The sequence below is a fragment of the Lampetra planeri genome, chromosome 51 (genome assembly GCF_965212315.1).
Source record: "Lampetra planeri chromosome 51, kcLamPlan1.2.h2, whole genome shotgun sequence".
NCBI classification, from domain to species: Eukaryota; Metazoa; Chordata; class Hyperoartia; order Petromyzontiformes; family Petromyzontidae; genus Lampetra; species Lampetra planeri.
In genome coordinates, this window is record NC_136157.1 from 7,266,429 (window position 1) to 7,290,540 (window position 24,112).

Consider the following 24,112-nt stretch of genomic DNA (forward strand, 5'->3'; position numbering starts at 1 on the left):
AAATTACTTTGTCAGCAAATGTGAGATGATTAATATTTCCTGTTTATATAGTATCTAGAGTACAATATTTAGCAAACCTCTTGTGAAAATCGCTCGAATAACTTCGTTGAAAGTGTCTCCATGTCTGATTACCCTTCGATTAATTGTATCGTGCACTTTGCAGAAGGGTCATTGCCGGAAACGTCGCCTATGTTTTTCCTTATAAGGAGTGTTATTGACTCTGGTCTTGAGTTTTTAATATGCATTGTGGTCCTGTCTTCATGTAATCAAGTAGAAACATCACAATCAATTAACAAGTTTGCCAAACAATAGGATATATGTATGTAATAGGCACAAAAGCAGCAGAGTATGTAATGTGTTAGTTTTATATTGTGTCAACGTTCATGCAAATTGCATCTCACAATCGCCGTGGAACCAAAGATGAGCTGAAAGGCAGCAATCAGGCGGGGTGTGCCGGCGCTACCAACAATTGCCTAAGCTCTGCAATCCTCTACATATATATTAAGGTGTTTTCAGCCAACTAACGAGTGTTTATACATGTGGGAGGAAACTGGAGCACCCCGAGAAAATCCACGTGTGCAAGGGGGCAACACTCTATCCGAGAGCAGAAGGGACAGACGATATCAGTCCGCACTTTGCTGTACTGCCTTTCCCCAGCAAGCCAGGGTATGGCACCTGCTTGATGCCCATGGGAAAGAAGCTTCGCAAGATGTGTGCGATGGATACCTAGGACAGAGGATGATGATGATGGTCGTGGTAGTATTGATAACTATTATGATGATGATTATGACAATAAAGATAACGGTGAAGATGAAGGTGCTCATGAGAATGAAGAATGATGAGGACACGTGATAATGACTATTCTTCTTCGTGTCTCCTGTACAACCTATTAAGTATTTTCCCAATATTCTGAACAAGCCACCGCTTCTGGTGTTTTGCCAAATCTTGAAGAGTGCATTGTGGTGCTGCAGGGCATCTCAGGAGATGATCAATGGTTTGCTTCTCCTGACAAGCACATTGTTCGGTTGTGCAGAAGCCCCATGATTTCATGAGAGATGCATTTGCAGAAACCCACTCTCAGTCTGTTTAGGCTCCGCCATGTGTGCCATTTGGAATTGGAGCCAGATGAGAGCTCCTCACTGGAAATGACGATTCCTCGCCGGCTCCATTCAGTAGCTTCGCCACTTAATTCTTCCCATTACTTTTCCCAAAGGGAAGTTCTAGCAGATTCTGGTGATGTGGTCAGTGGTACGGTGGACCACAAGAAGCTGTTTCTCAATGACAGACGACGGTGTGCTGGCTGATGGCCATGTAGCGGATGACGGACGTCCCACTCTAGGATTTGCCAGTCGTGGTCACCTGCTACTCTCCTCTGAATGTTAGGGGGCACTATGCCAGATAGTGCATATAGGCAAGGAACAGGGGTAGCTTTCAGGCACCCCGATATGATTCTGATTATAATGATAAATATTACGAGGATAGATATCATAAAGATGATGATACAAATACCGGTTAAGATCACGATGAAGGCTAACGATGAAAACGAAGATGGCAGTGCTAACTTTGTTGTTAGTTTCAGCATGGGAAAGACACCGAGTCTCTAGACTTGTAAGTTTACAGGCACAGAACAAATAAACAACAGGGACATGCGGACTGCGGGAGTGTTCTCCAGAGGAGGCAGTCTTCTTGTTATTCTGCTTCTCATGGCGATCCGCCCCACATCGATCTCCCTCTCAATGCAGCGACGTGGAGGAGCGGTGGCGCTGCAGTAGTCCTCCGGCAAATGCCTACGAGCCAGCGCGGGGTTGGTGGCTCACGCAGATATTTGTTTAACTTACAAACCCACTCGGTCCCAACGAATGGTGGAACAGCGAGAAGATTCATAAAATAATTTGTGCAAACATTTGAGTGTTTGCGCCTCATATAAATGCGTGCTGCAGTTTTCTCATAAATCGAAAGTAAAAGTGTAAAATTACAGTCTCAGTCTCTTACTACTGTCCCTCTGACTTCTCCATTTGTGCGCTATGAAGAAGGGCCATTGTGCAAAACGTCACCTATTGTATAGTTTCCCCTTGAAGGCCACCATGTTATTGATAATAAACGTTTTTTGGTTACTATGTTATTGACGAACGTGTTAAGTTTATTGTTGTTTGAGCGCCACTGCCAACGACGCAGCAGTAGTGTCACCGAAGAACTTGCTTCCACATTAAAAAAGAAAATCGCCAAACGTGCTAGTGTGGGACTCTCCTTAAAAAGCATATTGAAATTAAGAGAGGCTTTCCTAGTTTTTAATATGGCGTTATATTGTGTTCATTAATTCCTTTTAAAAGGAAACCAGTTGCAGGTACAGCCCAAAAATGACACCCATCACTGGGGCTGCAACCCAGGAATGTTGATGTTCTGGCTCAGTATGCTGACAAAGCATCGGGCTCTCTGAAATAGCCAGTGCTCGGGACTTGAACTCAGGAGCTTCTGGGTCAGTGCGCCAGCATTGGGACATCAAGCCAAGGGAACAATCCAGCCATAAAACATCGGTTCTTACAGGAACATTCATACAAAAAATACACGTCACCTCCACCACGTTTTTGCAACCACAGACGAACACAGCTCAACATGCGCATAAAAGGGGTTATTACCTAACAGCCAAACTGAGGCATATTTCGTATATGTCACCTCTGCCTGCGGCTCCCTGCAAAATTCTGGCAAGGGCATGCAATCATAAATGACTCGTAGCAATGCACATGCGATGATTACAGTTCACTGTGGGTCATCTTCTCACATGCTGACACTTCAGTACTGGCTCAAAAGTGCAAGGCCGAGGGTTGCGCAACCCATCATAATTAAACCCATCATTACCACATACACAGCCATCGCTACCACGACCATAATCATTAGCGCGGTGACGTGGCCTGGCGGTAGCTCGTTCACCACTTGTTGCAGAGTTTCGCGGTTCGAATCTAGCGGCCGCCCCGATTAACACAGCAATATGCAATAACCACAATAATAATACTACTATGCGCCGTTTGCTGCACAGTGGACGTTAAAGATTCCCGGACGTCATTCGCAAGGGTAGGCCATTGTGTCAGGGTCCAAATTTGTCAAATTCGAAGATTACACCACAAATTACTCAATCGGGATTACTCTGCTCCATACTGGCAGACTAAGTCCCCAGGTCACTCTTGCAAATGAGACTCAACCTGGTCTCTTGAGTCTAACCTGGTTCAATAATACAAACTTGAAATGTGACCTACCAATTCCACAATGATCGATCAATCAAAAACAGATCACTACCATTATTATCATTACCAACATTACGGCCATCATGAATTCAACGTCAGTATCACATACACGATATCACAATCGTCATCTACTGCTCAATCATTGCCATCTCCACCAGCGGCAATACCGCACATGCAGTTCCATTATCATTCCCATCAACAGTGTCAACATCAGCATCTCCACCACCATCAACACAACATACACTCCACCGCTATCATTACAATCACCATCAACATTCTCGTTGAATCTTAATGGATCCTAACTTTACTATGGGAGTATCAATTTTGCTTTAGACAGATTGTAGTCACTCATTTACATAAATTAGATGCCTAAATATGTTGCTAATGCTCAAAACAGTACATCCACTTCATGTCTTTGCTACAAATTCGAAGTTACTGGGGCTCCATTAAGGAGCTGGATGAAGCAATTAAACCCGAGTAACTGATCAAAGCTGGTTCCCAAAGTTGGAGACGCCAACCAGAGCTAAGAGGAATGTTTGCAAACAAGCAAAACACATGTTGGCTTGGCAGCTACCCATGTGAGTGTGTGTGTGTGATTTGAAAAGTGGGGAGAGGCAGTGTAGTGGTTAGAGCACTGCGCTATGAACCCGGCAATCTGAGTTCCATTCCCGCTCATAGCCACCACCAGTGACGATTATCTGAACCGGTCCTTAGCCTCCCATAGCTCGATTCAGCCTCAAATGAGTACCTGGTGCAGTGTGTCAACATCTCCACTGGGGAGAAAAAGGTGGCTGGCCGTGGTGCTGGCCACCCACCCCTCATGTCCCGTGCCGGTCTTCATATGTGCTCACCAACCGAACTTGTCCCGACAATCTGTTAAGGCTATACATGAAATATTTGTCTTGCATTCAAATAGGATGAGCAGCGCTCGCCATCATCCAGAGCATACATACTGTATCTGGATTTGATTGTGTATTATCATATTATTGGTGTTACCCTTCTCTTACTCACTGAAGCCTCGCGACTGTTTCCAGGAGGTTCCAGTGCCGAGTTTTCACAAAATAGTGGGGTTGCGATGACAGAATAGTGGGGGGTTATATTTGAATCCCAATTGAGTAAATGAGTTCCAGACAGTGATCCTTCTTCAGAGTGAAGAGATTCAATGCAAACGATCATTGAGAGGGCTACATGTTGTGGCACGGAGGTAAAACTTAAACATGGTATAGGAACAAATCCTTCATGGCTACATGCTTTAAGCAACGCAACATGCTAAGGACATATGAACCCGATATACTGATGAAAGCCCTTCAGCGACATCACAAAATAAAAAAAAAGCATGGGCATTTAACTGTAAAAATAGACTCAATACCTGTTCCTTGAAACTTGAGTCACTTGTCCTTAAAGAACAGTGGCTTTGTTCGTCATGGCCACTGAAAGTTAGATAAACTATTTATATTTTACCAGGTAAGGCCCAATTAACTATATCGCTCTTTTTCAGAAGCGACCTGGCTTAAAATTCGCAGTGGCTTATAATATGGAAATTCATATCAGTCAAATACTCTAAACGCATGTTTCTAAATGTGGAAGGAAAAAACGGAGAACCTGGAAAAAAATCCATGCGACCACGGGCAGCGAGAGACACGCAAACTCCAAATATACAGGCCTCAGGGTCAGGATCGAACCCACGACCTCCTGCATACCAGGCGAGGTAGTTAACATCTCACCACCGGTGAGCGTGCTGGAGATGCACTATCGACAATGTTCACTCTCTCGTTTACCAGAGAGAAGTTATGAAAAAGTCGGCCACAAACGAGCAGTAAGCAGCTTAGTGGACGTCCCCCCCCCCCCTCCATAACTGAACAAGGTACAGAGCGTTTAATAGGCTTCGCTTAATCGTACGTAAACGCTGTGAAACAAAATTAAACCGATAAGCGGCCGCAAGCTGTGGCTTTGCACAATAAATGAAAGGTGCTGTGTGGCTGCCACTCGTGCGCGGAATTCCTCGCTCGATCTTAAACTGAGACCGACCGCAAAGAAAACCCCTCGGGTTCAAAGTCGGTTGAAGCGAGAGCTTGCGAAACTCTCAAACCTTTCTCCGAAATGGGACGGACAGAGAGACGGATGGCTGTCCGAGCGGAGACATGCTTGAGCCCAGCGGACAGATGAATCGTCAAAAGGCATCGAATTGAACTGGCAGTAGCATCGCAATGTTCAGTCGAGTGTTCAAAGCACAGCACCATCTGGCCGGATACGATCAAGATTTTGCAATCGAGGATGAGCAACCGACTATTATGTAGCAATTATATCTACCGATTATTATTCTATTATTGCAATAACTAACTGAAAAGTCCTTAAAAGGAAATGTATGCATTCTTTACAAAATATATATATATTACTGTGTTCACTGGGTAGAGTAAGAATGTTGTGAATGTCTAAAAAATTATTAAAATGTTAAGTTGCAAATTTGTTGCGCGCATGTTAGGGTGCCACTCAATATGCTTCTGGAAATGTCCAATCTCAGTTTCCTGGGGTCACAACCTCTCAGTGCGTTCCGTTTGGTGTAAAAGTCAACAGCTGAGAATGTCTTTCTAATCTTCTAACATTTACTGGTTGCTTGGGATCCCCCCAATTATCCTCCTCATCTATGCCTCTACTATGCCTCTATATTGAGTGGCACCCTACCAGTCACCCACCACTCATCTACTCACTCAGGATCCCCTATTCCTCTTTTGTTTATGCCGATACGATGTGCTTTCTGCATTGACCGTAACTCATTTTTCAACTCCATCGAGTGACCAGTAAATAATGAAAATTATATTTAAACTCGCAGTGCTTCAGTTTAGCTCAAAGACCCCCCCCCCCCATTATTAGCCTTAACAGATTGTTGGGGCACATACCCAATCATTTACCTACCCCTTCACCTACTCAACCACCAACTCACGCACTCACCTATTCACTCAGGACCCCTACCCATTGGTCTCTGCATGTATGCCTAAACTATGACTGACTATATGTGCGTGTGTATGGACTCCAATGCGTTTTCAACTCAGGTTGAGCAACCAGTAAGTAGTGAGGGATTGTCTTTAAACTTGTGGCGCTTCAGTTTAACAGGCAAATGAATAAAACCGGGAGTTGTGACCTTGAACAAACGAAAATAACTTTAGTTTTTGAGTGGCAGCCAAGTGCATTAGCTTCCGTAGAGTCTGCGCACGCTTTACAGGCAAAGGCGGCACAATGTACAGCAGGTGCAGACGGGCGCTGAGATAGGAAGATCATTTAACTATCTAATATAATAAGGGATAAATTATAGTTGAGTGAATGTCAGGGAGGTGGAGCAGTAAACTCGGTGACCCGAGATCGATTTTGGGCCACGTCCAGCACCAGTGCCACGTCCAGCCCCAGTGATCATCCCAACAGCCCCTGGGGGTCCCTCGACGCTCCCCCAGGCTGCACTGACCGGTGTGGTGAAGTATGGCCAAACAACCCCATGACGAGCAAAAAGTGGGTTCAAAAAGGGCTGAAATGTATTTTTTATACAGAATGGCAGCATCATTTGATTATTCAATGACAATCAATAAACATACATTAATGAAATCAAATTTGAATAATCACCAGAAAACGTACAATGTAAATCCACTGCTGGAAGCGGGCCTCCCCACATTGCACAGGTTGCAGGGCGTTATTTGGCCGTACTTCGGCTGGTCAGACGAACTCTCCCGTCTCTTCGTGCAGTTCAGTGGCCGATCCAGGCCCAATGACCTTCCGCCCTCTTCTCTCCATTGGTCGCGGTGCAGCACGGCAGCAGTACGGCAGCAGTACGGCAGCAGACAGCCGTCAGCCGCCACCCCCGGCCCTCACAGTTGCGCAACAATCGCTACAACGCACCCCCACTCCGAATCCCTCCCCTCTCCCCATCCACAGCAGCGTCGAGGCCCAGACATAGCCTCTTCCTCCTCCCTCTCATCCCTCTCTGATGCAGCCTCTTCCTCCTCCCGATCCTCATCTCTCCTGACCCTTTGCTCCTGTTTCTTTTCCATACTTGTCCTCTCATTCCCCATTCTCTCTCTCTCTTCCCCTTCCCGTTCCATTGTCTTTTCCGATAAATGATATCCTACTCTTGCAAATGATGTCAGGGGGTCGATACCATTCAAGCAGATGGCCCATTGTATTATTATGGTTATTACACACTGCAGTATTAATCAGCGTTGCCCCGAGATTTGAACCATGCACCTCTGCAACAATCGGCAAGTTCACTCCCTGCTACTATTTTTATTTTACCAGGTGAGGCCCACTGAGCTATATAGCTGACAGCTCAACGAAACACTCTAAATGCATGATGTTGATGCTAAATGTGGAGGGAAAAACCGCAGGACCCGGAAAAAACTTAATGCGATCACGGGGAGAACATGCAAACTTAAAATATACAGCAGGTGTCAGGGTCCGGATCTAACCCACGACCTCCTGCATACCAGGCGAGGTAGTTACCATCTCGCCACCATAGCGCCAACAACTACCGCGAGGCCATGTCACATCACCCATAGAGTTCGTTCTGTTATATATATATTATTTAATAATTGGAAATTTTATTTGAAGTGAGCAAAGATAATCAGGATATAACGATATTTTGAAAAACAGACAATATGATTATCGTAGATCCTACATCATATGAAACATCATAGCGTCACCACCTCGCGGTAGTTATTTCTCTTACTCGTGAATGGAAACCCACTGTGAGCAAAGGTCACCCCTTCTCCCATGTAAAAGAGATCATCAATGTCAGTCGGCTCTCACCTGGGTAAATGAAGGGCACAGGTACAAGACGAGATGAAGGCCCATCGACCCCCAAAGCAACGCACCAAGCACAACACACACATGTACCATTCACAAGTGGTTTTGCAGCAGCATTAATAATATAATAATATAAAAACATACACTAAGCAAAGACTTACTTAACAGCTGAAGTCACACCGTGCCACTCTTTCAGAGCTGGGCATTGTGGGGCATCACGTGACCGCACTTCAGATTATACCGATTAGCGCTTGGGGCAATGTCCGCTGCCAGATATTGCAATCATTTTTTTCACGGCATAACCCCCGTTATTAAGCATGCAGATTAGCAGTGTGCCCGAGAGTGCACGTGAGTGCTATTTACTCTGCTCAGTTTCATCACGAATCAAGACTCCAATCGTTCTAGTATCAGAGACAGGTCATGAAGGTCAAGCATCCTATCTGACTGGGGGCGTGCCGGCGTGCACCGAGCCATGTGGTGGTCAGGTGACGGCAGTACAGTAAGCGGATTTTGACTTGTCTGTGCCCAACTGCTTGTTATCTCCCTCGTATACAATGAGTTTCTTTGAACACTTTAATTTCCTCACACACATACAAACAAAAATACTGCTGAAGGAGAAAATGGCCAAACATTCCAATCTGGGACCCTTCTGAGAATGAGTGAGGATTCAAGGAAAACACAGCATTGTGAGTTTCATGGGGAATTTCCGTGAAAGATGACACTGCAGTGCCCCTCCAATAGGAATCGCTTCAACAGGCTTCTAGCTCGTGATTCAGTCAATCTCTGAAAGGGGTATTTCACTGCATGTCAATCATACAGAAAACAGCAAAATGCCCCTTAACCACCATAAATTGGCAGTGCGATGTCACAGATATGAGACATTCTGGATAACAAGAGCTCCTTCCGAATCGTAACACAATTTATCTGCGAGCTTCGCTGTGTCGTTATCTCCACTGCTGCAGACTGTTATTGTGAATCCCAATACCACCGATCGCAACATTTCCATGCCAAGGTTAAACCAGGGCCATAGCAATGCCCAGGCTTGAACCAACTGTGCCTGAACGGCCTCAGTGTCACGTCTCCATGAACCCGGTGGTCTCTCACCCCCCTCATCCGTGTGGGCTCATCACCCCCTTACTCACTATCTATCCACTGTGGTTGCCACAGGGGCAAGATGTCAACTTCCTCGCCTGGTATACACGAGGGAGGTTCGATCCAGACCCTAACGCCTGCTGTAAATTTGGAGTGTGCATGTTCTCCCCGTGGTCGTGTGCATTTTTATCCAGATCCTCCTGTTTTTCTTCCACATTTAAAAACATCACGCGTTTAGAGTATTTGGCTGCTATACATTTTCACATGATGATACGCCACTTCACCGAGCGATCATTTGTGGCCAAGTTGCTCCTGAAAAAGAGTTACATAGCGCAGTGGGCCTTACCTAATAAAATTAAAAATAATTTAGTTTATCTCTCTCTATGCTCCCCCACACTGGCCAGGAAGCAATGGCTTATGGAGCTGGATGCTGTGGCCTGCGATTGGATGCTTTAGAGGCAGGTGTTGATGGATGATGTGGATTAGGAGAAAATCCCAAACATGCTGAGTTGTGGTGTCGCAGAAAACGGCAGTGAAACAAGTAGGTTCATCATCCCCATCTATACAGACCCTTGAGTGTTAGTCTACCGTATATGTGGATGTTTTGCCGGTACTCTGCTTTTCTCCCACAAGCAGAATAGAGCTTAAAATGGAGTTAGCCAAGCAACCCAGTGCGGAACCCTCCTAAAATAAAGTAATTGTACTCTTCTGCAGTGTAGCTTCGTAGGTAAATAAGGATGATCACCAATATGACTGCGCATCACTGAATGTTGATACCGAGGCTCCCCGGCAGCACATCTCAAGACACCCTGCAGCAGGGCCCCCCCCCCCCCCACGTTGCCTCAAAAAGGAGAAGTATATAGACGTTAATGTTTTTGGGCAATGGCCGTTCTGTACAGCACAGAGGCCTTGCTCAGGCCTCCCTGGGCCTAGGTGCTAAGCAGGAGAGGGTTGTGCAACAAAATCTATTTCTATACTGTACTTCTAAGCTCCCCGACATGTGCTCTACGCCTTCACCAAACCATTCCCAACATCTCACACTGGGTCAACCTTAAGTCTAACACACTGGCGTTTATTTATCATTAAAGAGTGCTTATTTTAGGCCGAGTCAGTCTAGGGGTGATGTAAGGGGGCCACGTTTGGATTACGAGCAGAGGGCAGAATTTCCATCCTGACCGCTGGGATCATAGTGTCGTACATTAACCACAGTAAAACCACTACTTCCCATTCATTACATACATAATGACCCGTACTAACATACATATTCGCACAAATGCACCTCTAATTCACCCAGGAAGGCCTCACTGAGTCTCAAAACTATTTTTTTATGGCCAGTCCTGTTTTGTGATGTTTGGCCAATTTCAAGTATGAACGTTTGACATGTGGGAGCATCCGGAGAACAGCCACTCAATATGCGAGGAAACACTCAAAGCTCCACACTGCTACATTCAAAAATGCACTGTTGTGCTTTTCCATTTCCTGGTCATCTCACTGACCAAGTCTATGACACCTGCTAAGATTAGATAATTCCACATTAAAATGAACGTACCCCCTGTGAATGATATTGGGGGAGCGGTGGTGCAGTGGTCAGAGCGCTGCGTTGTGAACCTGGCTGACGGGATTTGGATTCCAAGCCATAGTTGTTAGCATCAGTGGCGAGTGACATCTGCAACCCACTCACCAGCATTCGCCAACCCGCAGTGGCCAGGGCGGTGAAGTATGGGGAGGTTAGTATCCAGCCAGTGGATTCATGAAGGGCTATACAAAATATACTATTTCTTAGGATTATTTTCGTGACTGACACCACTTTCATGTTTTGTAACATTAACATTCTCATTTCAAAACAACACAAACTCAAAAAGAACGGCTTTTGGCATGGTGGTGCCCCATTTCATTCCAAAACAAATATTGTGTTTTCTCAACGGACGCTCGCTCGCCTGCTCACAATAAAGCCCTTGTCCCATGTGAAAGACGTGTACTCGATCTGCTTCTCGGCTCCCAATGCAAAACTCACATCCTCTAGATTACAAGTCACACTTTTCCCCCTGTATTTTAAAACAAACTAAAACTAAACTAATAAAAAAAAAATTACCAGGTAAGGCCCACTTAACTATACAGCTCTTTTTTCATAGGAGACCTGGCCACAAATGATAGCTCAGCGAAGTGGCTTATCACGTGTAAATTTATAGCAGCCAAATATTCAAAACGCATGTTTTTAAATCTGGAGGGAAAAACCAAAGAACCTGGAGAAAAATTCACGTGACCACAGAGAGAACATGCAAGCTCCAACTATACAGGCATCAAGGTTGGGATGGAACCCTCGACCTCCTATATACCAGGCAATGTAGTTAACATCTCGCTACCGTGGCGCTGTAATACGATAAAAGGGGCATTAAATAAAGCGGACACTTGGAAGTGGCCGTGTCTTTGGCTATGTATGGTATTGCGACGTCAAAAAGGGGCATGTCTTGTGTTTTAGATCGCTAATTGCGATCCAAAACAACTCCGCAGGAAATTTGTTTCTGCCTGTCCCAAGCCAGGATAGAAGGAGGACAGTTGGCGGCTGGTGGCAACCGGCCGTAAAACCTTAAAGCCAAAACATGGACAGTCGTTGCAAACAAGTGGCCCTCAGTCCCCCTTAGCCTACGAGTGGGCAGAGGATGCGAAGAATCTCGGGACCCAATGACTCTGCCGCGGCAGGGAGTGCAGACCCAGACGGTGGTAGTTACGTTGTCTGCACATATAAAAATGGAGAAACAAAACGGAAAGAGCAGAAGGTTGTTCGAGAGGAAGATAAGTTTGGCCACGTGGAATATTGGAACAATGACAGGAAAAGGTCAGGAATAAGCGGACCGCTTAAGAAGGAAAGTCGACATCACATGCATCCAGGGAACAAAATGGAAAGGCAGCAAAGCGAAAGAGATTGGATGAGGTTTTAAATTGTTATACCATGGAACCTCAGCAAGGCGACATGGGGTTGGAGCTGTGCTGAGTGAGGAGATTAAGACAAAGGTGGTGGAAGTCAGATGAGTGAATGACAGACTGATCATAGTTAGACTAGTACTGGACAGTGGAGTTGTAAATGTGGTGCGTGAATGCCCTCCAGATGGGCTGCAGTGGGCAAGAGAAGGATGCATTTTGGGAGAGCTTAAACCAGGAGTTTCAGAGCTTACCGGTAGATGAAGCAGTGGTGATGGGCGCAGACCTAAACGGAAGAGTGGGAAGAGGTAAGGACGGATATGAAAGGAACCATGAAGGATGTGGATATGGCAGTAAGAATGCGGGAGGAGAGGACATTCTTCGAATGGCCCAGGCGAATGATCTTGCAGTGGTGACTGCCTACTTCCAGAAGCAGGAGGGACATCTGGTGACCTACCAGAGTGGAGAGGTGAAGAGCCAGATAGATGTTATTTTGGTGAGGAGGAAGCACCTGAAAGGAGTGGAGAACTGCAAAGTAATCCCTGGAGAGTGTGTGACTGGACAACATCGACTACTTGTGGCAGATTGCATAGTGTCAGAAGTTAAGAACAGGGAGGTGAGACAAAAGAACTGAAGTAGGGTGAAGTGGTGGCGACTGAACAATGAGAAAGAAAACTTCTGCAGGCAAGCTTTAAAGAACTTAAACAGCATAAGGCCTAGGAGGAGCGTGAATGAAATGTGGGAACACCTGGCAAGTGGAATACTGAAAGCAGCAGGTAGTACGGTGGGAGTGAGCAGAGGAAGACCGATGCAACAGAAGGAAACAAGGTGGTGGAGTGATGAAGCGGAAAAGGCAACAAGAGAAAAAAAGGTCAAGTTTATAAAGTGGCAGAACACGAGCGAGAGAGAACATCCAGATGAATACCTGGCAGCGAGAAGAGAGACAGATCGAGTGGTAACAATGTCAAAAACAACAGCATCTGCACAACTCTACCAGAAGCTTGACAGCAAAGAAGGAAACCCACCGTTAACGGAGCTAAACTTTACAAAATTGTTTAAGAAAAAAAGCGGAAGCGGCGTGAGGCGTGCTGGAAATGGCTGCACAAAATTGAGATTTTAATTAAAAATCTACATAAATAATATTTTCTCATTTACATTTTTCAAATTCCGCTGGCAAATCAATGAGCAGAATCAATAACATGTAATTAATGCAAACGATTCTTTCCTGGATCCAGCTGGTCACGTCATGTATAAGTGGCACGCCCCCCTCGTTTCATTTTCTTTGATTGGCTAAGCGCCGCTTGTATTTCAGTCCGCTTTTATCGTATTACAGCGACCTCAAAAATTGGAGGTGCACCTTAAGAGTCCCAGCACCGTGGCCTCGATTGCCACCACAGCCCCTTCCACAATTGCATGGGTGCTTTTCATTTCAATTACAATTGCTGAGCAAAGGCCCAAACAATGCCAAGCAGCCAGCAACAAACAGCATGAACGAAGGTGTCATAGACAAAGAGTCCATTCGTTTCTTGAATTCGGTGAGGTTATAAGAACTTGGGGAAGAGAGACGATCAGTTGAGCAGTTTGAAGGAAGAAGCAGAGAGAGGTGTTGTGATCTGCCGTGGTGGTGGTCGAATACTGTGGGGATGGAGCGAGTCGGTCTGGCTGACCGAGTCCTCAACGTGGACGAAGGGATCAATTCACGGTAGAGTAGCAATAGAAATGTGATAAGACACTACGTATTTGGCTGCTATAAATGTCCACGTGATGAGCCACTTCGTTGAGCTGTCAGTTGTGATCAGGTCGCTTCTGAAAAAGAGCTACGTAGCACAGTGGGCCTTGCCTGGTAAAATTAAAAGTTTATTTCTAGTTTTGTTTATGTTCATGATTTTTTATTTTAGCAATCATAATCTTCCACAGCACAGAATAATACATATTTGTATCTCCATGGCTTTCCAGGTTAGGTTAGGTCCACTCCCGGTCAGGTGTTGGATTTTGTCTCATAAATCCACATTGACATAACCAGGGCAGCCGTTGCAGGCATCCAACTCGGTCTGTTGCATCGCTTTGGCTAGGCTCTTCCAAACCGCCTAAAATAAACATGATAATTTAAACAAATGCTCCACGAGTTTGATTTAAAAATAACATGGAACGATGTTTACGAACGCGGGTCACCCCGGCCAAAAAATAAAACACGGCCATTTAGCCCGCTCTCCCCAGTAACGGAATTCACCCAGTCGAGACCGAGCGACTCTTAACGGCGGCCACCCAAAGTGTCCTCCGCGTGTCCCCATGCCGACCCAGCCCGCGACCGTGAAGGTTAATGCGGACACGTGGGGCTTACAGCGAGTCGGGTCAGTGGATTCCAAGCAGCGCGTCACGCTCGCTCCGCTCAGTTGGGTCGCCATTACTATCAATAGGTGTAAGTGCCAAGAGTGCCGTGGTGGACCGGTACGCATGATGATCTGCGACGACAAGCTTGTCAGCCGGTGACCTAGGACGCCACGGCTGGCACATTGCACCGTTTCCAGTGACTTGTGCTGCAGCCTGTCCTGTTGTCTCAGCCAAGATTAATTTCTACAGGTACAAAACCACAGTATTTTGGAAATCAAGATGCAATAATTCACATTGCGGAGTCAATGCATGTATCCATACATTGATTATTGCTTGAATTAATCCATTAAAATTCGTATTTAGCGAGACCTGAGGTTGGGACGGGCGGTAATTGACATCATTGTCGTCGTAACTCAACATCAACCAGTTACGCTAGCAGCGGTGCTGCGGAGAGCTTCCTGCGTTTTAGAGGTCGGATTTTCATTTTGAAACGGCTGCCGATTTGTAATCGATTAATCCACATCATCAATTGAATAGTTTTGGCACCGATGCTCAAATACATGAATGGAGTTTAAAACGTGAACATCGCATGCAGAACATACCCACACTCTGGAATGCGAAGAGGCATTAATGGGTTCTCATGAGCTGCATTGGCCAGGGTGAGATTAACAGAGATTAGTGCCCAGGAACGTGCTACAGAACCCCACACAACTTGACCTTTGGACTACATACAGATGAATGCAGAGTACTCACCATTGCAGTGTCAAATCAACATCAACAGGTTCATATAGTCAATGACACTGATGTAAGAGCAACTCGCCATTGTTTCTTTTATTCTGCCAGATCCTGCAAGCATTGCATAGCCAACATCCAACCTCCAAAATCTGGGGTGCGATGGTGGTGAGACATTAACTACCTCGCCTGGTATACAGGAGGTCATGGGTTCGATCCCAACCCTGCGGCCTATTGTATGTTTGGAGTTTACATGCATCTCTCCCCGTAGTCGTGTGGATTTTTCTCCGGATCCTCCGATTTTTCCCTCCACATTTAGAATCGACACGCTTTAAGATTATTTGGCCGCTATAAGTTTCCATGTGATTCGCCACTTTCATTGCGATATCACTTGTGGCCAGGTCTCTTCTGAAAAAGAGCTACTTAGCTCAGCCCGCCGTACCTGGTGAAATAAATAAAAGTAGTGCAGTAATAGTAAATCGCAGAGGTGTGGACTCGAGTCATGTGACTTGGACTCGAGTCAGACTCGAGTCATGAATTTGATGACTTGCGACTCGACTTGGACTTGCATAACAATGACTTTGTCCCACCTCTGGTAAATCGTAATCTAACTTTGCAGTAATTCAAAATCTGGCTCTAGGTGTCCCCTTCCCCTTGGTCGCCGACCTTCAGGTGCCACTGCAACGTGGTCTCGGTCGCCTGCACTCCTCCTCCACCATTCCACGCACGTGCCACATGCACACAGTGGAACCTCTCGAAGCCAGACTAATTGGGGCGGACAGCCTTTCCGGTGGTAGGGGACATCCGGTATACTGATAATAATCCATTAGTGTACGATTAAATTAAAGTTAATTAATCACCGAATTACATGTTTATACTTGCTATGCAGAGAATGTAATCAACACTTCATAACGTGATGAAATATGTATTTATGCTTAAAACATTATCACAATTTAATCCACGCCACATGAAGCAGAGGTGGAAGCCTGCTTCTTAATACCCAAAAAACAGGCAAAGGTTGAAACCCCAAAATCAAAGGCTGACTCTTACGGGCTTACGGAGGTATTTTTAAGAAGACAGTACCGTAGATATGCAAAATAAATGTACAAAACAGGGAAGAGCACAATAGAGACAGACAGCATGAGAGCGAGGCAGTCCTAGCAAAGCACGTTAATGAGAGTGGTTGGTGTTCATGTGCTCAGCCGAATTCCATGCAACAGATAAGTATAGCACATCAACATGTTATAATTGCTAGTGCATATAACGCCTTTTCCTAATGTATGCAGCTTAATTGACAAGTAAACCGTTTTCTAGTCAGAGGTTTTATCTATTTTATGTATAGCCATTAATAAAACAAAACATACAACGTAACTGGTATTGACGAAACATTCCGATGCTGAAAAAATTACTTGCAAATTATTCAATTAGGATTACACATCAACATTACCACCAACTGTAAAAACTATATTACTAAAAACCAAAAGCTATTTTCTCTTACCAGGTAAGGCCCACTTGTCAACTATATGGCTCTTTTTCAGAAGCAACCTGGCCACAAATGATAGATCAACGAAGTGGCTTATCATGTGGAAATTTATAGCAGCCAAATACTCTAAACGCATGTTTCTAAATGTGGAGGGAAAAACCAGAGGGCCCAGAAAAAAACACACACGACCACCGGGAAAACATGCAAACTCCAAATATACAGCAGGCGTCAGGGTCGGGATCGAACCCAAGACCTCCTGTATACCAGGCAAGGGAGTTAACATCTCCTAGCCACTGCGGGACTCAAAAACTTGGAAGGACCCTCCTGAAAATGTTGTTGAGACTCAGGGAGGTTTTCTGGGTAAACCACAAAGTGAAGTTAATTTCATTGGAACCTCATTTGCCAGAAGAAAAAATATGATAATTTATTTATTTGCCCACCTTTCTGTATTGCCCAAATTTCTGACTTAAGTCTGGTTTACAGAGGGTTTTACTGTAACAAATACTGTACTGGGCAACCCATAAACGAACAGAGTACCTGCTATCACGATACCACGAATTAAAACTCGGAGTAAAGCGCACACACACGCATATGTACAACCATGCAGAGCCATGGCAACCCGTCATGAGTGTGCAAGGAAGCCCTGTACCTCAAGACCCAGTGGTGGCATATGCCTGCGATGCGGCGCTTTGGATGGGGGATTGATGGATCACACCGAGATCCTCACGTACTCAACACACCCACCTGCAAGTAGGCTGCTGACCTGTCCTTGCCCAACTTGAATGTTATTAATTTCTATACATGGATTATGTCTGGGTACCCCAGTTTCTAACCACATGTCAAGTAACTTAATTGCAAACCATCAAGCAGTACTGTATAGTTATTCACAAGCAGAAACTCGATATATTGTTGATGTGGATTAACAATGGCATGGCCAAGAGAATGTGGAATGTTCAATCCTGGATATAAGGATTTTGCACAATCATTATCCTCTTGGGATTAATAAAAACACTGCTACTTAGTGGAAGTTAACGGTGATTGTCCATTGGACTGATGTCTGCTATAGGACTGTGGAATTTCCACCACTGGCTTAGAACTACCATGAGAGAAAAGTGCCTCATTGATTGAGCAGGGAGACACCCTGACGACTTTCACTTGACCCTGGTACCCTTGGATTTGCTTCAGCTCCTTCAGTTGCCTGCTACAAGGAACTGGCCAAACATTCCAGGCAACTCTGCTGACGAAGAGGCCGTAGACTCGGCGAGCACTTACCTTTCAATGCGTTACCTTTAAGAAGGGAAGTGCCTGCTATGTTAGGTCAATTTCTCCATTTGGAGTTTCCAGCTCAATAAGGGATTACCAAGAACCCAAGGATGAAATGCTGCATATCATGGGTCTCTCTTCAATATGATTACCAGGGATGCAATGTGTCTTTTGATTTTTTTCATCATTACTCCACTTTATTACCCAGAAAAACTTCACTATGTCCCATGACTCGTTTTCAAGAGCGTCCTGCCAAGGTTTTGTAATCGGGGGCAATTATTGCTACATATATTCCAAGGCATCTTTAATGCCCACAATGAAGCAGCTGACGCATTATTGTATGATTAATACATGCGCTGGGTTCAAGCCATTAACCTCCACAACAAGCGTCTACCACTGAGCCATGTCACCGCCCCAAACTTCACTCTTACTTTAACTTGTAATCGAAATGAGTTTTTGACTTTTAAAGGATTTGTCAGTTACCCATGAGAATATATAAAAATTGTATAATTATGATAATATATTCTAATAGGTAACTTACAGTTACCATGAGTATAAATAACAAGATTTATATATTCTAATGGGTAACTGTTCACATGCAAATTAAAGACTTCATTTGGAAACAAGTCGTAAAATATATTTTGTATCAGGGTCCCATGTTGTCTCCAACTAATTATTCACTCAATCTCCTCCCACCTCTCTGTCGCCCAGATGAGGCGCACTCCAGACACCCACGGCTGCTACGTCCATTTCCTGATGACCCAGGCCATGGCTGAAAGTGAGAGAGACGGTGTCGTCTTCTGACGTTATCGACCAGAGAGTCTAATTGTCAATAAGATGGGTGCTGGTTATGGCGGACTAACAGTGAAGGATATAAAAGTAGCCTATGTGGTGGGGATTAGCGTCCATGTTTAGACAGTCGTCTCTACGTCACTGTGAATGTTTTAAAAATGATCGGTGTGCGTTTGAATGATTCTACTCCCACAAAATGTAATTATTACTGAACAATGCGTTCTCACTGGGGTAAGGTGACTTTCAAAATTCACAGGATATGTAGATTGGAATAAGAACCCTTGTAGGTGTATGCATCTATTTAACCGACAAACTATTACAAGAAATCCATTGCACATCATCGTACAAAACATTTAAGACATTCAACAGTTTCACGTTTTTCTCTTCATAAACACTGAATGAAGAAGGCTTCCTTCGGTCTGAATGAAGAAACTAGCAGATTTAGTTTTTCAATATTAAACTCCGGTAAAATCTTTCCCTAACAGCAACACAAGTACAACAATGAACATCCACTGTGCCGCAACAAACGAGATCGGTTAAAACAAATGCAGATCTCACCCAGATAGGATCGCGTGATGATTTATTACAGAAACAATCCTCGTGTAAATGTCCATGCCAGTGCAGTGCTGGTGAGCTAGAGTATTAAACACTTTATACGAACAAATAAAATAATCACTTTATTTAATCATGTCAGTTTACAAACTACACTTACTAAAAGACGCGGATCCCAATTATCCTGCTGATGAAAGTAGTTTACGAAACACCGTCCCGCCGTCCGCTCGGCCGATGGAGAGAGGAACACAGCAATGTGGGAACCTTTGCCTTGCATGACAAAAGTCTCTTTGACGTGTTTATTCATCAGTGACTAAGTGTCGGCAATTGCACTGCATGCAATCAATGCTGCTGATTATATTTACTGCAAATATTGCAACCAAAGTTGCGTATCAGTGGACTCTCACCTGCCTAAAGAGTCTCTGTCTGCATAACGTGTTCACGGGCTGTTTATACTTTAAAACATATATTCCAATTGTGTCATCGGCATGAGACCATGTTTCCCCTCGCTGTAACTCTCACGGAGAACAGTGCACCACCTTGCATCAGACGATAGCGCCAGAAGATGCTGTCAGAACTATTTACAATCATAAAAACGGCTCTATCCTCACTCGGCGCACAACTTTTCTTTGCACTGAATAAAATAGTTTCAGGCATTAAACTCAAATCGAACCGCTTCATTCTCCGAGCTTCAATTCAGCCAACTTTACAAAACCAATTTGTTGTTGCTCTGGTTCTCTAATGCAGTTCATCGGTGACCCAGACACAGGCCATCAACTCGCCACACTTACAAAGCACATTCAACCGTAGGTGGATGAAACCTGCATTTAAACCCAGCATCTCAGCACTGCTGGCTTGGTACAAGGCACTATCCTTCTCTGTATGTTGAACTACTTTCGCACAGGCAACCCAGCAACTTCGATGTGCTGCTCATAGTCAACGCGCCTCCCTGCTCAAACCAAACAATTGGCAATGCTCGCCTCTGTCATGGAAATTTCACATTTCCATGACAGGGGCCGGAAACCCCAAAGGGCGAACACTGATGTGATACTGTATGTCACACAATGAATGGCAACGCATCAAGACCTCGCAGTCGTAATGCAACTCAATGTCAAGACTGCAGAGCGTCTGTGGTTACCTTTGTTATTAAGCCTGATGTAGTGGACCGCGAAGTGCAACGCTCTTCCATTTGTCGTCGTTCAATGAGAGATAAATCTGCGGAAGCCCCAGGGAGACGCCAAATGTCTAAGGAAGGCCTTTATAGACGTCTGAGGAATAGCCATTGGGAATCTACGTTAGAACAACCATTCTCAGCAGAAACAACGCAGCGCCGTCATCTCATGAAGCCGCAGCAGCAGCACGAGGAGGAGGAGGATGAGACACCACGAAGAGGAGATGAGACACCACGAGGAGGAGGATGATGAGACACCACGAGGAGGATGATGAGGCACCACGAGGAGGAGGATGAGACACCACGAGGAGGAGGATGAGACACCACGAGGCGAGTCTGGGGAGCTTGAACACAGCAGCCCCGCACAGTCGGCGACCTGCGTTGTTGTTGTTGTATCCCCAGACCACCACGTCAGTGGCAATTACCTCAACCGGCCCTGGGCCTCAGCCCTCAACCCAGCCCCGACTTGGGGCAGGGTGAGAAGTGCGGTCGATGCCACCATGATGGGCCACGCATCGTCTCGACAGATCGCACGTTAGCCCGCCAGCGGCTTTACTCGTACAGAGCGCAGTATAGAACCCCGTACTGTACTCTGGGCCATTACTGAATTAGATCATTCGCCATCTGAGGAAGCCGCATTCGCTCAGGCAGAGAAATCCCTCAATAATGCCGAGGTCGCACGCACAAAGTAGGCCCGCCTGCCCGCACCATCACCACAGACACAAGCAGCAGCGGCACCACGACAACACCACGTTACGAGTCATTCTCTCGGCGGCAAAGAGTTCACTGCGCGAGTGTGTGATGTAGAGAGAGACGTGGAGGCTGCTGCTGCTCCACGCGGTGTTAGCGACTGCGCGCCGACCAAGCCGCCCCCCCCCCCCGATACATTCGCGGCATCGCGACAATAAGACCCAGCCCACCTTGGCGGTCGGAAGGGCGCTCGCCTCACGCGAACGTCGCAATCGCCGGCGGTGTTGACGAATGCCGCGCGTTCTCCGCTGTTGTGGTTATAAATCAAATCATGAATTTGTGCTTTGAATTCGTTCAATTGTTTTATTTTATTTATTCCAAGCGCCGGGTTCGAACCCGCGTCACTCCCCTTGCAGGCGTCACACCCCCCAGCCCCCCACGTGATGTCACCGCCACGCCGCCACGCGATTGGTCGGCACGCGCTTGCTGACGGCCATAGGCGGATTGCACTGCGGTGGCGACGTCACCCGCGTGCTGCCGGTACAAGTGCGGCCATGTTGCTAAGGGAGGTAGGGGGTAGGAGGCGGGCGGTGGTGACGTCACCCAGGCGCTTGCCGGTACAAGGGCGGCCATGTTGCTAAGGGAGGTGGGGTAGGAGGCGAGCGGGTGGAGCAGTGATGAACGCACTGCGCTCGTCCACTATTGAACCTGAGTTCGATCCCCGGTCACGACTAACGTTTTGTGGTGAGCGGTATACTGATAACTGTTCAATTAAAAGATTGTTTGTGGAGAAGTCCACCTAGCTTCATCAGGCGACAGACAGATCTCTGCACAAATGTGGCTGTCGCCTGATGAAGCTCGTTGAATTTTCTGGCGAATCGTAAATGTGGTGGCTTGGCTCTCCAACACACAACCGGTGTGATGTACTAGTGACGAATTGGCACGTTCTGTTTACGTGACTTGCATCCCACTGGGATTTTTTGCACACAGCGTTGGTGTACGGTGTTTTTTCTGCAATATTTTGCTGTCTTTTCTTGGATTTTCTGTTTGCACTTAGTCACATATTCACTTTAAGATGTTTTCTTGTTCATGTTTTAGTTTTTTGTTTGTTGCGGTTGCACCAGATTCAAGAGCGGAATGGCTCACAGGACTATACCTAATAAATGAACTTGAACGTGACAACCCTTACTAGTTGGCTGTGTCGAGTGGTGGCGGGTTTTAAGGACACATTTATATATTTACGCGATCTAACCCCCCAAAAAACTATTATGGATTAAAGCCTACGTGTTAAACTCTATAGCTCTTATTAAGAAGCGATGTGGCCACAAATGACAGTGGCTTATAACGTGTAAATGTAGAGCAGTAGGCCAATTCTCGTGTAGACGAACTGGTTCTGCTTCGTGACAACCACCCCCACCCCGCTGCCCGGCGCGGCCAAGTGCTCCCAGGTAGTCAACGCCGGCGATGGTCGGAGGTCTTTGTCCATCCGAAGAGCTCGGTTGGCCATGTACGGTGCGAAAGAAGTTCAGCGTGCACACATAGAGAAGTGTATTGACAAAGGTCGCATTGCTAATAAGGGAAGCGTCATTGTGAAAGGGATTCTGGAAACGACGTCGCAGGCCAGATGCCAGTCGCAGGCTGCCAGATGACGTCACCCATCGCGCAGCTCGCTCACATTGGCCACTCGGTGTCCTCTCGGCGCGGGCCCCGCGGTCAGAGTAACCACGCGGAACATCGACCACCTCTCACTCTTGCCGCCAATTAGCATCGAATGCGAATCGCGTGATTCGATAACAGTCGTGCTGGGACACAGAGCCATAGACCCACAAGACTCACACATAGACCCATAGACTCACACAGAGACCCACAAGACTCACACAGAGACCCACAAGACTCACACATAGACCATAGACTCACACATAGACCCACAAGACTCACACAGCAGAGACCCATAGACTCACACATAGACCCATAAGACTCACACAGCAGAGACCCATAGACTCACACATAGACCATAGACTCACACAGAGACCCATAGACTCACACAGAGACCCATAGACTCACACAGAGACACATAGACTCACACAGCGACCCATATACTTACACAGAGACCCACAAGACGCACACAGAGACCCACAAGACTCACACAGATATCCACAAGACTCACACAGAGACCCACAAGACTCACACATAGACCATAGACTCACACATAGACCCACAAGACTCACACAGCAGAGACCCATAGACTCACACAGACCCAGATACTCGCACACACCCGGAGACTCACACACACACACATAGACCCACAAGACTCACACACAGACCCACTCTCATAGAGACCCATAGACTTTCATAGAGACCCATAGACTCACACAGAGACCCATAGATTCAACAGACATACCCACAGACTCACATAGACCCTGAGACTCAAACAGAAACCATAGACTCACACAGAGACCATATACTCATAGAGACAAGACTCAGAGAACAATAGACTCACAGAGACCCAAAGCCTCACAAAGATCCATATAAATCCAGAGACCCATAACGTAGAGACAAATATCACGTGCAGATCCATAAACTCACAGATATCTCTTACGAACTGCCTCTATAAAATGAACGTGCAAACTTTCTGCGGATCATCTTGAAATCGCGTGTAAATGAATGCACAGAGCAACTGCACCGCAATTCCAGTCTTCCCAGCTGCCAGTGCCGCGTCCTCTCGTGGCCGCAGGGTCCCGCGGGGCGCGTCCCGCGTGGGGCGACTGCGGCTCCTACGCAACGCGTCCCGGGCTCCGGGAGGGATTCTCTCGCCCATCTCTCGCCTCTCACGCCTCTCAATGTCTCAATGTGAAATACAAAGGTGGCGCGGGGGGGGGGGAGCTTCCACCCATGGGGCGACTGCGCAACGCGTCCCGGGCTCCGGGAGGGATTCTCTCGCCCCTCTCACGCCTCGCCACTCTCGCCTCGCCTCTCACGCCTCTCACGCTGTCTCAATGTGAGATAAAAAGGTGGCAGATAGCGCCAGTGGTACAACGCGGGCGCGAACCCGGATCCATG

The 24,112-nt window shown here is 46.3% G+C and overlaps 1 protein-coding gene across 5 annotated transcripts in view; it reads right to left on the reverse strand.

The window, feature by feature from the left end:
• Positions 1-21,479, reverse strand: part of ACSL4 (acyl-CoA synthetase long chain family member 4) — an 80,419-nt gene extending 58,940 nt beyond the window's left edge. For 2 of the 5 annotated variants that reach the window (XM_078616683.1, XM_078616680.1), the window contains exons 1-2: positions 21,283-21,479; positions 18,544-18,619 (exon numbers count right to left, since the gene is read on the reverse strand). The gene's annotated coding sequence lies outside the window, so the exon portion shown is untranslated. Of the gene's footprint in view, positions 1-18,543; positions 18,620-20,329; positions 21,207-21,282 lie in introns of those variants that run through there. The other 3 variants (XM_078616682.1, XM_078616679.1, XM_078616681.1) reach the window with 2 other exon arrangements.
• Between the last annotated feature and the right edge of the window lie 2,633 nt (positions 21,480-24,112).